We start from the raw sequence: 12,598 nt of genomic DNA on the forward strand, positions 1-12,598 counted from the left end.
GCGCGTACGTGTGCATGTATGTTCATGTGTGTGCACATGTATGTATATGAGCATCAACCCTCTCCGTGCCCCTTTGTGCTGTCTCTGGGGACCTGTGCCTCAACAGGTCTCCCGGGAGCTCACAGGTGTAAGCTGTTAGAGCTGGGCACAGTCAGCGTTCTTTACCTGCCCCTGTCCCCTGGACCTGCTGAGAGCTGAACGCCAAGGGTGCTCTGCAGACCACGCTCCCTCCAGGGCAGCTCTGCAGCCGTCAGAAGGGGAGGTGCTCTGGGAGCCTCTTCCCAAACTTCGTCCCAGCCAGAGCACCGCATCACAGGCCCCATGGGGCTGAGGTTACGTTGCTGTCTGCTTTCTCCACCGCCAGCCGTACTTCCTCCAGCCAGCTGCGTGCTGGCACCGGCTTGTGACAGCCTGTAGTTAAACATTCAGGAATTTTGCAAAAGGGCTATTTGACGCAGATGCCATTAAAAATTAAATTATATGAGCTTCCAATTAAATGGATTATGTTAGACACGAAGGTGGTAAATTCTCATCACTTCCTAATTCTTTCACCTCCTTTTACTATGATCAACATCCCCCCGGTCATTGACATCTACTGTGCCTGCAGGTGGAAACACCAGGTGACGGAGTGCTGCAGGCACCTCTTTCTGGAGGCCAGAGGTGCTGGGAGCCTGCACTGGCCAGGGAGGGAGTATTTACACCACAGAAATTGGTAAATGCTACACATCAGGACTTTGCTGGTGAGAACCTTTCCCAGCAGTCACCGGCTCAGCCCAGCCTGCTGTCTGGCCCAGAACAGGGCGTGGCTCTCACCGAGTAAGTAAGTTCCTTGAGTCATCCCAATGTGGACGTGTCACCTGCTTCCTGCTGGCATCCTTGTGACTAGTCTACACCTCGCGTCGTGCTACTTCCAGCTCCTGGCCGCGGGTCTGGAATCTCTCTGTATTAGTTCCTGTGGCTGCTGTAACTCATCACAAACTGGGTGGTGCAACACAACAGAAATGTATTCTCTTACGGTTCTGGAGGCTGGAAGTCTGAGATCAAGGTGCCAGCAGGGCCCGTACCCCCTCTGGAGACTAAAGAAGAGAACTGTTCCTTGCCTGTTCCAGCCTCTGGCAGCTCCTGGCACTCCTTGGTCTGTAGCTGCATCACTCCAGTCTCTGCCACTGTTGTCATGTGGCGGTCTTCTCCCTGTGCATGTCTGTGTGTCTTCTACTCTTCTTTTTTTACTTTCAGCATATTATGGGAGTACAAATGTTTAGGTTATGTGTGTTGCCTTTACCCCCCCCCCCCCAGAGTCAGAGCTTCAAGCGTGCCCATCCCCCAGATGGTGTGCATCGCATCATTATGCATGTATGTCCCCATCCCCTCCTCCCCCAGCAAACTGGTTTCACTGATCAACACCTAAGTGGACATAGAGGAATAACATTCTCCTCTTCTTATAAGGACAGCAGCCCTTGGCCATAGAGCCCATGCTAATCCAGCATGACCTCATCTTAACTAATTGCATCTGCAAAGAACTTATCTCCCAATAAGATCACATTCTGAGGGGCCAGGTGGACTTGAACTCGGGGAGGACACTCTTCGACCTACTATGGAGTCCCTGCAGTAGAAAACACAGGCAGTGCTGTCCCTAAGGTGGTGAGAAAAGCCCTGGGGGCTGCCTGATGCCAGCCGTGACCCATGAGCTAAGGGCCCTAACTGAAAATGGTTGCTAATTAATACTTTGCTCCTACGGCTGCTTTGTGGACAACAGCTAATTGGCTGTACGATCATGTCATCAACCTTTGAGCCTCTCCTTCCACTTTCCCCCACATGCACTCCTGTGCACTCTGTTTCCAGTGGCTGCCTCATCGTCTAAGCAGACCCACCCCTCTTCGGGTGGCCTCTGCCATGTGTCACCTTTCGGAGCTTAGGGTCCAGCCTCTCGTTCTAATGACTTATAAAGCCGCCCGTCGTCTGCTGCTCACATATTAATACATGAAGCTTCGTGAACGCTGTTGACACAGAGAGACGTACATTAACCACTTTCAATCTTGCCGTGAGAGTAATACCGTATATTTGTAGAGCACCAGTGGTTGTCAAAGCCAACGTTATTTGTATCATCTTGTTTGATCCTCCTTACAATCCCACGAGAAACCCAGAAAGATGCACAGTGTTATATACACAAACTTTTTGCTTGAAACTTCAGAGGGTCCATGGACCTTTGGAAGAGATCAGTGGTCCCCTTGAGAGTTCCCAAACCCCAGGACAAGGGGCCAGGAAAGGAAAGCATTTTAAAAACTGATGGAACCTGTGTGGTGGCTCACGCCTGTAATCCTAACACTCTGGGAGGCCGCGGCATGAGGATTGCTTGAGGCCAAGAGTTCAAAGACCAGCCTGGGCAAAAGAGCAAGACCCAGTCTCTACAAAAAAATAGAAAAATTAGCTGGGCATGGTGGCGCTCACCTGTAGTCCCAGCCACTCGGGAGGTGGAGGCAGGAGGATCACTCGAGCCCAGGAGTTCGAGGCTGAAGTGAGCTTTGATGACACCACTGCACTCCAGCCTGGGCAACAAACAGAGTGAGACCCTGTCTCCAAAAAAAAGAAAGAAAGAAAAGCTGATGAATGACTGTTTTCTGCTAGGGCTTCCTTTCTGGCTGAGCCCAACGCAAAGGCCAGGCACATGGCTGACGGGCGTCTGGAGGCGCGGAGAGTGGACGAGGCAGAGGAGAGTGGAGTGCAGAGCTGTTGAGGCGAGCAGAAGGCCCAGCTGCAGGAGTTGGGCTGGGGTCCAGGGAGCCCCGGGGTCAGGGGCAGGCCCGGCTCTCAGCTGCTGCCTGTCAAAATCCTCAGGGAGCTGTCAGAATGCAGATCCCTGGGCCCTGTGCCCTGAGAGTCTGCCTCAGAGACTCTTGGGTGGATTTTGGAATCTATCTTTTTAAACGTCTTGAGCCAGCGCTGGAGAGCCAGGCAGGGCTGCAGATGGGCTCGGCTGGGGGCCAGGCCTGGTCCCTGGTGCTGGAGGCCTTGGCCTGAGACAGTCAGAGGGCGGGAAGCCGCCCACGTCAAGACAGCTCAACTTCACGCCTCCAGACGTCCCAAGCCCTCCCCCAGCCCGTCCCGGGAGTTTGTACTGTGTCTCCATCTCCTTCCCTTCTCCTCCACCCTCTGGGGGCCAGGTGAGCAAGCTGATCTGAATGGTGGCCTTGGGCGTCAGTGCACAGGGCTGGGAGAGGCTGGGGGGACGTGGATGGGGAATGCAGGGCGGGAGCTCAGAGGACAGCAGAGGCCGCACCAAGGAGCCACTTCTGAGCAGCTGGGAGCAGAGGTGTGCAGGCACCCGCCAGCACTGGCCTGAGCCGGGGCCTGCCCCATCCTGGTCCAGCTCTCCCTCCACTGCCCAGGGCCACCCAGGGCTGGCCAGGCTGGCCATGACAGCCTCTCAGCCTCCTCCAGGCTCTGCTTCGACCTTCTCCACCTGTGGGGCCAGAGGGCCACTGCCTTTGCTTCCGGGGGGAGGTATCTCTGCAGGGACAGTGTCCTAGAGTCCCTGAGGTGGGCTGAGAGAGGCCGGGGCCCCAGGGCTGGGAGTGGCTGCTTGGGGCCTCCCTATGCCTCCAGCCTCCCCACCTCAGACTTGGCTCTGAGCAGGAGCTCAACTCAGGCCTGGGGAACCAACTGGCAGGATCCCCTGGGACTCCCCAGAGCTGAGTGAGCACCAGGGACAAGGGATCGACCCCTGGCCCTCTAAACAACCTGGTGTGAAACAGGCACCAAGCACTGGGAGTCAGGGGACAGCTCCCCAGATGACATCCTGAACAACATGGAAGGAATCTCGGCCACTCAGCCTGCTCAGCTCCGCAGGTCACCCTGGGCCACTCTGCCTGCAGTTGCAAGTGACGCTCCATCTCTCACTCTACTTTATCAACTCCCCACCTCATGGTCCCACTGTCCCTGGTCGATTCCTTAATTCTGTCCCTGCTGGGCAAGTAGAAGGGCAGGGCTGTCCCCTGAGAAGTACCTGCAATGGGGTGTGCAGATCCTAGGCAACTCCACCCTTGGCTTTCTTCTCGAGGAAATCTGAGTTCCGAGACCAGAGCTTTGCGACTCTGACTCTGACCCCAGAGAGAGCTGGTGACTTTCCTCCCGCAGAACAGCTGAGGCTCAGAGCAGACAGTGATGACTCTCCACGATCCCGCGTGGCCCTGGCTTCCCATAACCTGCTCTCTGGTTATGGGGTAGAGATAGTGTGGGGCAGGTGGGGTGGGGAGAGAGACTGTATTTCCAGGGTCTAGAGCAGTGCCTGGCACAGAGTGGAGCTCAGTGGAGAGTCACAGAATGAATGAATGAGTGAATGAATGAATTGACAGAGTGCTGGATGGACACAGCCTCAGAAAATGGAGAAAGATAGGGAAAGAGGCCAGGCCTGCTCTGGGTCCAGGAGAGAAGGGACCCAGTGCCTGTGGAGATGGGAGGTTGTCAGGGAATCTGGCAGTGCTGGTACCTCCCCTGGCAGAGCTGGTCATGACAAATCCTCTGTCACTTTAGGCTATGATGGCAGTAAGCTCTGATCCCAGAGTCTGGAGGTGAGAAGAAGTCATGGAAGGGATGTGCAGGTGGGATCAGGATAGAATTTGTCCTTGTCAGTCAGGGGTGCCCGCGTTCCTCCCTGCCAACCCCTTTTCCTGTTTTTCTCTCATGCTCAGAGATTCCATCTTTTGTTGTTGTTGTTTTGTGTTTTTGAGACAGAGTCTCACTCTGTCACTCTGGGTAGAGTACAGTGGCATCATCAAAGCTCACAGCAACCTCACACTCCTGGGCTCAAGTGATCTTCTTGCCTCAGCCTCCTGAGTAGCTGGGACTACAAGTATGTACCACCATGCCTGACTAGTTTTTCTATTTTTAGTAGAGACGGGGTCTTGCTCTTGCTCAGGCTGGTCTCAAACTCCTGAGCTCAGGCAGTCCTCCCACCTCGGCCTCCCAGAGTGCTAGGATTACAGGTGTGAACCACTGCGCCCAGCCGACATTCTGTGCTTGAAAGTGTTAGTTTGTCAAATGGTGTTGGGAATAATATATTTATTTTCACATTTTAATTAACTAAAAACATCTATAACTCCCTGGTCATCCCTCTTACCAGTATGAAGTAACCGAGATGAGGTGATTCCAGCCCAGTGGAAAGCACCTGGATATTCTCATTTGCTGTGGCCCATTTACAGGATGGGGGATGAACACAGAACATAAAAGAACGACACAGACACACAAAGATAGTTCATGACTCGAGTGCCCAATGCACTGATCGTTTTATTTTTATGCCCTCCAGACCCAAGGTTAGTTCCCTGTACATGATCATCTGAGCATAGCAGCGAGAACCATCAATTCCAGAGTTGTTTCACAAGGGAACAATTGTCCCATGATCTCAGACCTCGAAACGGCTACTTAAGGCGCCAGACATAGCTCAAAACCCAAGGCCCAGATAAGCAGCAATAAGCAATGCAGCCATCTGAAGAATATCTTGTTCTCTTTCCCAGCCTGTGGCTGTCCCCCTCCCATCACCCCTGCCCCTGGTTGTGCCTGTCTGAGGTCATTCCTCCCCTGAGGAATCTTACCCATCATTGACTACCAACCATCATACGGGGCCAGACCTTGGGAATGTTATTCTTTTTTTATTTTTTTTTTATTTATTTATTTATTTTTCATTATTATTTTTTATATATTTTTTTTTTTTACTTTTTTTTTCTTTCCAGGTAGTTGAGTGTCAGTAGGGAATGTTATTCTTATCTTTATGGCTCTAGACCCCCACCACGGGGCCCACCGTGCGGGAGCTGGGCAGCTCTTGCTTACGTGCAGAAACTCAGGCCTCTTGTTATGTCCCAAGGCAGCAACCATGTCTGAAGAAAATGCTGACTACTGCTGTGTCATGCAGCCCACGTACATTACAGGCTATAGTGAATGATTAGTATAAGGCATAACGCCAGAATCAGCCCCTAACACTCATTAGAAGTTGTGGGCACACAGTGGGTTCATGTGTGTGATCTCCATTCTAATATCTGAAAACAGCTGCAGGCCCCCCATGGACAAGGGGCCCTCCCAACCAGAAGGCACCAATATGCTTGGCCTTCTCTGTCTCTTTCTTTGCTAGACTCCTTAGGGCCTTCTATGTGGGAAGCTTGGTGTCCACTGCTGCAGCACGTGCTTCTGGGATTCAGTGCTGTGCAGTGAGGCAAGGTGGAGAGAGACACACACAGAGACATAGAGCAAGATGGAGACAGAAAAGGTTCATACTTATAAATACTCATCTGTCTGTGTGTAATGGGCTGAAAAAAATTTTAATGGGCCTGGTGAACTCTGAATTTCTTTGCAAGTGAGACTAGGAACATTTTCGTTTCCTTTCCTCTTGGTGGCAACTATTAGCTGAGAAGACTGCATGGGACACTGAATTCCACTTTGTGCCTTGACTTTGAGGATGGGGTTGGTGCAGAGCCACTAAACGTGTGACTTCATCACGGCAGGGTTAGAATCCACTGAGGGTCCAGCTCTCCCATGCCCAGATTTTGGGCAAAGAAGTAAAATGAAAAGTAGAAAACTTGGCTATGGGCTGGCCATGCCCCTGCTCCACGGGCACACAGAGAGCAAAGAGTGAATGTGAGGCAGTCAGCCCACAAATAGCCACCAAGTGCCTGCTCCATGTGGTTCAATGCAGACAGAATGGGGGTTCCAGAAATGAGGATAACATAGGTCCTGCCTCTGGGCGGCTTTGTGAGGAGCTCTTAGACCCTCTTCCTAGTGAAACAATCATTTAACTGTGATAATGACTTAAAAGATGAAAGAAAACCCAACCATTGAAAGTTTCTGAATATTGTTCTATTTCCCATAAATGGGAAAACACTTTTTCAGGAGAGACTACAAATTTCAGTAAGAAAAGTGAGAATCTGCAGCATCTGAACATGGATCACCTGCCCCCATCCCTTTCCCAGCTCCACGTGACAGAGGCTCTACTCTGGGCAGTTGTGGCCAAAAAGACAAGGGCTCCCCCTCCCCCAGGCGCTAGTGCAGAGAGGGGCAGGTTGCCAGCATCTCTGCCCCACCAGCCTTGTGCTGCACAAGTGCTATGCGCAGGCGCGGCTGAGCGGACCTGCGGCTCCCTTCCCCCATCCAGCTCCTACTCATAAGGTGAGGGTCCTGTCACAGGCATGGTAGGTACAGAATGCTGGGGTGACGATTGCTTTCAGTCTAGCTCACTTGTAGGGTGAGGTTCCACACCAGGAGGGGCAAGCTGAGAAGACCAGTGTCTGCTGTTCCTTCTCTAAACACTTTTCTTGAGCAGGTGTCCCTCCAGGTAGAGCGGGCCCCTATCTTGGCCTCTGTGTAGTGGCAGAGAGGTTCTGCCCAGAGGAAGAGGCAGACCTTCATGATGGGGGCTGCCCAGCTCTTCCTGGAGGGACTGACTGTATCTGGAACAGAGCCTGGGGATGTTCATGCTTTAGGGCATTGTTGAACAATGGAGATGAACAATTAAGCAATCCTGGGCTGGTGGCTCCAAGATACTAGTAGCAACAAGTGAAAAAGCAGACCAGCCAGAAATCTAACAGAATCAGGGAAACAGACGGTTAAGAAGAACTCCTCGGGGATTGCATGCATCTGTGGGGCTTCCGAAGGCTGTGCACATGCGCTATAGGCTGTGCACATGCGCTATAGGCTGTGCACAGGCGCTATAGGCTGTGCACAGGCGCTATAGGCTGTGCACATGCGCTATAGGCTGTGCACATGCACTATATAGGCTGTGCACATGCACTATAGGCTGTGCACATGCGCTAGGCTGTGCACATGCGCTATAGGCTGTGCACATGCGCTATAGGCTGTGCACATGCGCTATAGGCTGTGCACATGCGCTAGGCTGTGCACATGCGCTATAGGCTGTGCACATGCGCTATAGGCTGTGCACATGCGCTAGGCTGTGCACATGCGCTATAGGCTGTGCACATGCGCTATAGGCTGTGCACATGCGCTATAGGCTGTGCACATGCGCTAGGCTGTGCACATGCGCTATAGGCTGTGCACATGCGCTATAGGCTGTGCACATGCGCTAGGCTGTGCACATGCACTATAGGCTGTGCACATGCGCTCGCTGCACCACGCAGGAGCTGTCAGCGCAGGATGTGGGCGTTATCTTTCAAACGTGAAGGTTGAATAAAGACATTCCCAGATAAACAAACACTGAGATCATTCATTGCTGTCAGTCATGCCTTACAAGAAATACCAAAGAAATTTACCAGGGCCGAAAGCAAGTGACACCGGATAATTCAAACAGACACCAACACAACAGCTTCCTGTGAAAGGAATTATATAGGTAATAAAAAAAAAAAAGACACTATAATTTCATTTCTTTTTCTTTCTTCTCTTAACTAATTTAAAAGCAGTTGCATAAAATTGTGTTGTTTAGGCTGGGTGCGGTGGCTCACACCTGTAATCTTAGCACTCTGGGTGGCCGAGGCGGGTGGATCATTCAAGGTCAGAAGTTCGAAACCAGCCTGAGCAAGAGTGAAACACCATCTCTACTAAAAATAGAAAGAAATTAATTGGCCAACTAAAAATATATACAAAAAATTAGCTGGGCATGGTGGCGCATGCCTGTAGTCCCAGCTACCTGGGAGGCTGAAGCAGGAGGATCGCTTGAGCCCAGCAGTTTGAGGTTGCTGTGAGCTAGGCTGATGCCACAGAACTCTAGTCTGGGCAACAAGAGTGAGACACTGTCTCTAAATAAATAAATAAATAAAATTGTGTCATTTGGCTTATAGATAAATATAATATATTTAACAATAGAAACACAAAAGGGGTGGGAATAAAGCTATACTGGAGTCAGGAAATGAGTAAGATGGAAACATGAGTCCACAGGAAGAAATGAAGAAAATTGTTATGGATTGTGTGATTGTGTTCCCCCCAAATATATATATTGAAACCCTAATCCCCAGTTAGATGGTATTTGGAACTAAGGCCTTTGGAAGGTAATTAGGTCATGTGGTAGCACTCTCATGATGGGATTAGTGGCCTTGTTAGAAGAGACATGAGATGGTTCACTTCCTTACCTCTCCCCGTGCCCCTACGCCTGCCCTCTTTCTCTCTCTCTTCCCTTTTTCTACCATGTGAGGACACAGCAAGAAGGCATCCATCTGCAAACCAGAAAGAGAGCTCTCACTAAGAAACCTACTGACACCCTGATCTTGAACTTCTACCCTCCATAACTGGGAGAAATAAATGTTGGTTGCTCAAGTCACACAGCCTATGGTATCCTGTTATAGGAGCTTAAGCTAACTATGAAAGAATCAAAAATAATAATTAAGAAGATTAACATTTAAAAAACCTCAATAAATAGATTGGTGCTTTCCTTTCTTCTAATGAGCTTCTTTAAAAGACATAAGATTATAAAAAGAAATGATTTTAACAATGTGTAGTTGGGCTCGTAACATATATAGACATAATTGTTTAATAGTAAGCACAGAATAGGGGTAAGGAATGGAGGTATACAGGAGTGAAGTTTTCATAATTTACTGGAATTAAATTAGAATAAATCTGAAATAGACTTTGATAAGATGGATATTGTAGGCTGCTGGGAAGCCACTAAAAAAAAAACCCTCAAAAATAGAGTTAAAATCATAAAAGAAACGAAAATTTTACACAAGAAAATATCCACATAAGACAAAGGTAAAGTAAAGGAGAAATAGAGAAACAAAGTAGTCATGAGCCATATAGGAAATGAAAAGCAAAATGACAGACATAAGTATAGCCTTATTCATAATAATATTAAATGGGAATGCATTAAACCATTTAATCAAAAGGCAAAGACTGACAAACTGTATTAAAAAGACATGATTCGACTGTATTCTATTTACTGGAGATATACTTTATATTCAAAGATACAAATTGGTTGAAAGTAAAAGATGGGAAAAGATGCAAATTGTAATCATAAGAGAACTGGAGAGACTATTACTAGTGTCAGAAAAAATAGATTTCAAGACAAAAACAGTTACTAGAAATAAAGAGGGAAATTTTGTAGTGATAAAAAAGGTCAGTTGAGTGAAAAGTATAACAATTATAAACATATATACAGCTATCAACAGAGCCCCCAAATACATGCAAAACCTGACAGAATTGAAAGGAGAAATAGAGAATCCAACAACAGTTGGGAACTTCAATATTTTCTCTCAATTATGGAAAGAATAACTAGGCAAAATATCAGCAATAGACTTGAAAAACATTATAAATCAAACTAGACTTAATAGGCATCTATAGAAAACTTAACAGCTGCAAAATATACATTCTTTTCCAAGAACACATGGAAATAGTGCATAATAGGCCATATGTATGCTATAAAACAAGTCTCGATAGATTTTAAAGGATTAAAGTTACATAATGTATGTTGTTTGACCATAGTGGAATTTGATTAGCAATCAACAACAGAAAGAATTTTGGGAAATTCACAAATACATGGAAGTTAAACATACTCTTAAATAACAAATGAGTCGAAGAAGAAAGCACAAGGGAAATTAGAAAATACTTTGAGATGAACAGAAGCAAAACTTTCATACCAAAACTTATGGGATGCAGCTAAAGCAGTGCTTAAGGGAAAATTTATAGCTATAAATGCCTATATTAAAAATGAAAAATCCCAAATAGCCTGACCTTCTACCTTAGGAATCTAGGAAGAGAAGAGCAAACTAACCCCAAGCAATCAGAAAAGGAAAATAATAAAGATTAAAGTGGAAATAAATGAAATAGAGAGTAGAAAAACAATAGAGAAAATGAATGAAATAAAAAGTTAATTGTTTGAAGAGATTGACACAATTGACAAACCAATATGTAGATTGACCAAGAAAAAAGAGAGAAGACTCAAATTAGTGGAATCAAGAATGAAAGAGGGGCTGTCACCACTAACCCTACAGAATGAAAAAGAATCCTTTATAAAGGATTATAAAGGAATAAAATGAGCAATTGTATGCTAACAAAGTAGATAATTCAGATGAATTGAACAAATTCATAAAAGGATACAAACTATTGAAACTGACTCAAAAAGAAATACAAAATCTGAATAGACCTATAAGAAGTAAAGAGATTAAATGAGCAACTTAAAAAATTCCACAAAGAAAGCCCAGGCCCAGATGGGTTTGCTGGTGAATAACAACGTATAGTCCGTCTTCACTATCTGTGGGTTTAGTATCCATGGATTCAACCGTGGACCAAAAATATTATTTTTTAAAAAATTAAGAAACGTAAGTGATTTGCAGATTCAATGAAATCCCCATCAAAACACCAACATCATATTTCACAGGTCTAGAAAAAAATAATTCTATGCTTTGTTTAGAACCAGAATAGAGCCTGAATAGCCAAAGCAATCTTAAGCAAAAAGAACAAATCTGGAGGCATCATATTACTAGACCTCAAACTATACTATAAGGATACAGTAACCAAAACAGTATGGTATTGGCATAAAAATAGAGACATAGAAGAATGGAACAGAGCAGAGAACCCAGATATAAAACCACCCTCACATTGCCAACTGATCTTTGACGAAGCAGACAACAATATACACTGGGGGAAAGAAGCCCTATTTAATGAATGGTGTTGGGAAAACTGGATAGCCACAGCAGAAGATTGAAACACGACCCAAATGTCTCACCACTCACAAAAATTATTTCAAGATGGATAAAAGACTTAAATATAAGGCATGAAACCATAAGAATTCTAGAAGAAAATGTTAGAAAAACTCTTCTAGATATCGGCCTAGGCAAAGAATCTATCAAGAAGACTCCAATGGCAGTCATAGCAACAACAAAAATTAATAAATTGGACTTGATTCAATTTAAAAAGCTTCTGCACAGCTAAGGAGATAATCAACAGAGCAAACAGACAACCTACAGAATGGGAGAAAATATTTGCAAATTATACATCCAATAAAGGGCTAATAACAAGAACCTAAAAAGAACTCAAGCAAATCAGCAAGGAATAAACAAACAACCCCATTAAAAAGTGGGCAAAAGACATGAACAGAAGCTTTTCAAAAAAAGATAGACAAATGGCCAAGAAATATATGAAAAAATTCTCAACATCAGTAATTATCAGGGTTTGCAAATTAAAACCACAATGAAATCTTACCTTACCCTAGTTAGAATGGATCTTATTAAAAAGCCCAAAAACAATAGATACTGACATGGATGCAGAGAGAAAGGAATGCTTATACTCTGTTGGTGGGGCTGCAAATTAGTACAACCTCTGTGGAAAACAGTATGGATATTCCTCAAAAAACTAAAAGTCGACCTACCATTTGATCCAGCAATCCCACTACTGGGTTTTTACCCAAAGGAAAAGAAGTCATTGTATCAAAAAGACACCCTCACTCAAATGTTTATTACAGCACAATACACAATTGCAAAGATATGGAATCAACCCAAGTGCCATCAATTCATGAGTGGATTAACAAAATATGGTTTATGTATAGCATGGAATACTACTCAGCCATGAATTAAGGCCTTTTGTAACAATTTGGATGGAACTGGAGACCATTATCCTAAGTGATGTATCTAAAGAATGGAAAAACAAACACTATGTGTACCCACTATTAAAC

Source organism: Microcebus murinus, chromosome 1, assembly GCF_040939455.1.
Source record: "Microcebus murinus isolate Inina chromosome 1, M.murinus_Inina_mat1.0, whole genome shotgun sequence".
Classification (NCBI taxonomy): Eukaryota; Metazoa; Chordata; class Mammalia; order Primates; family Cheirogaleidae; genus Microcebus; species Microcebus murinus.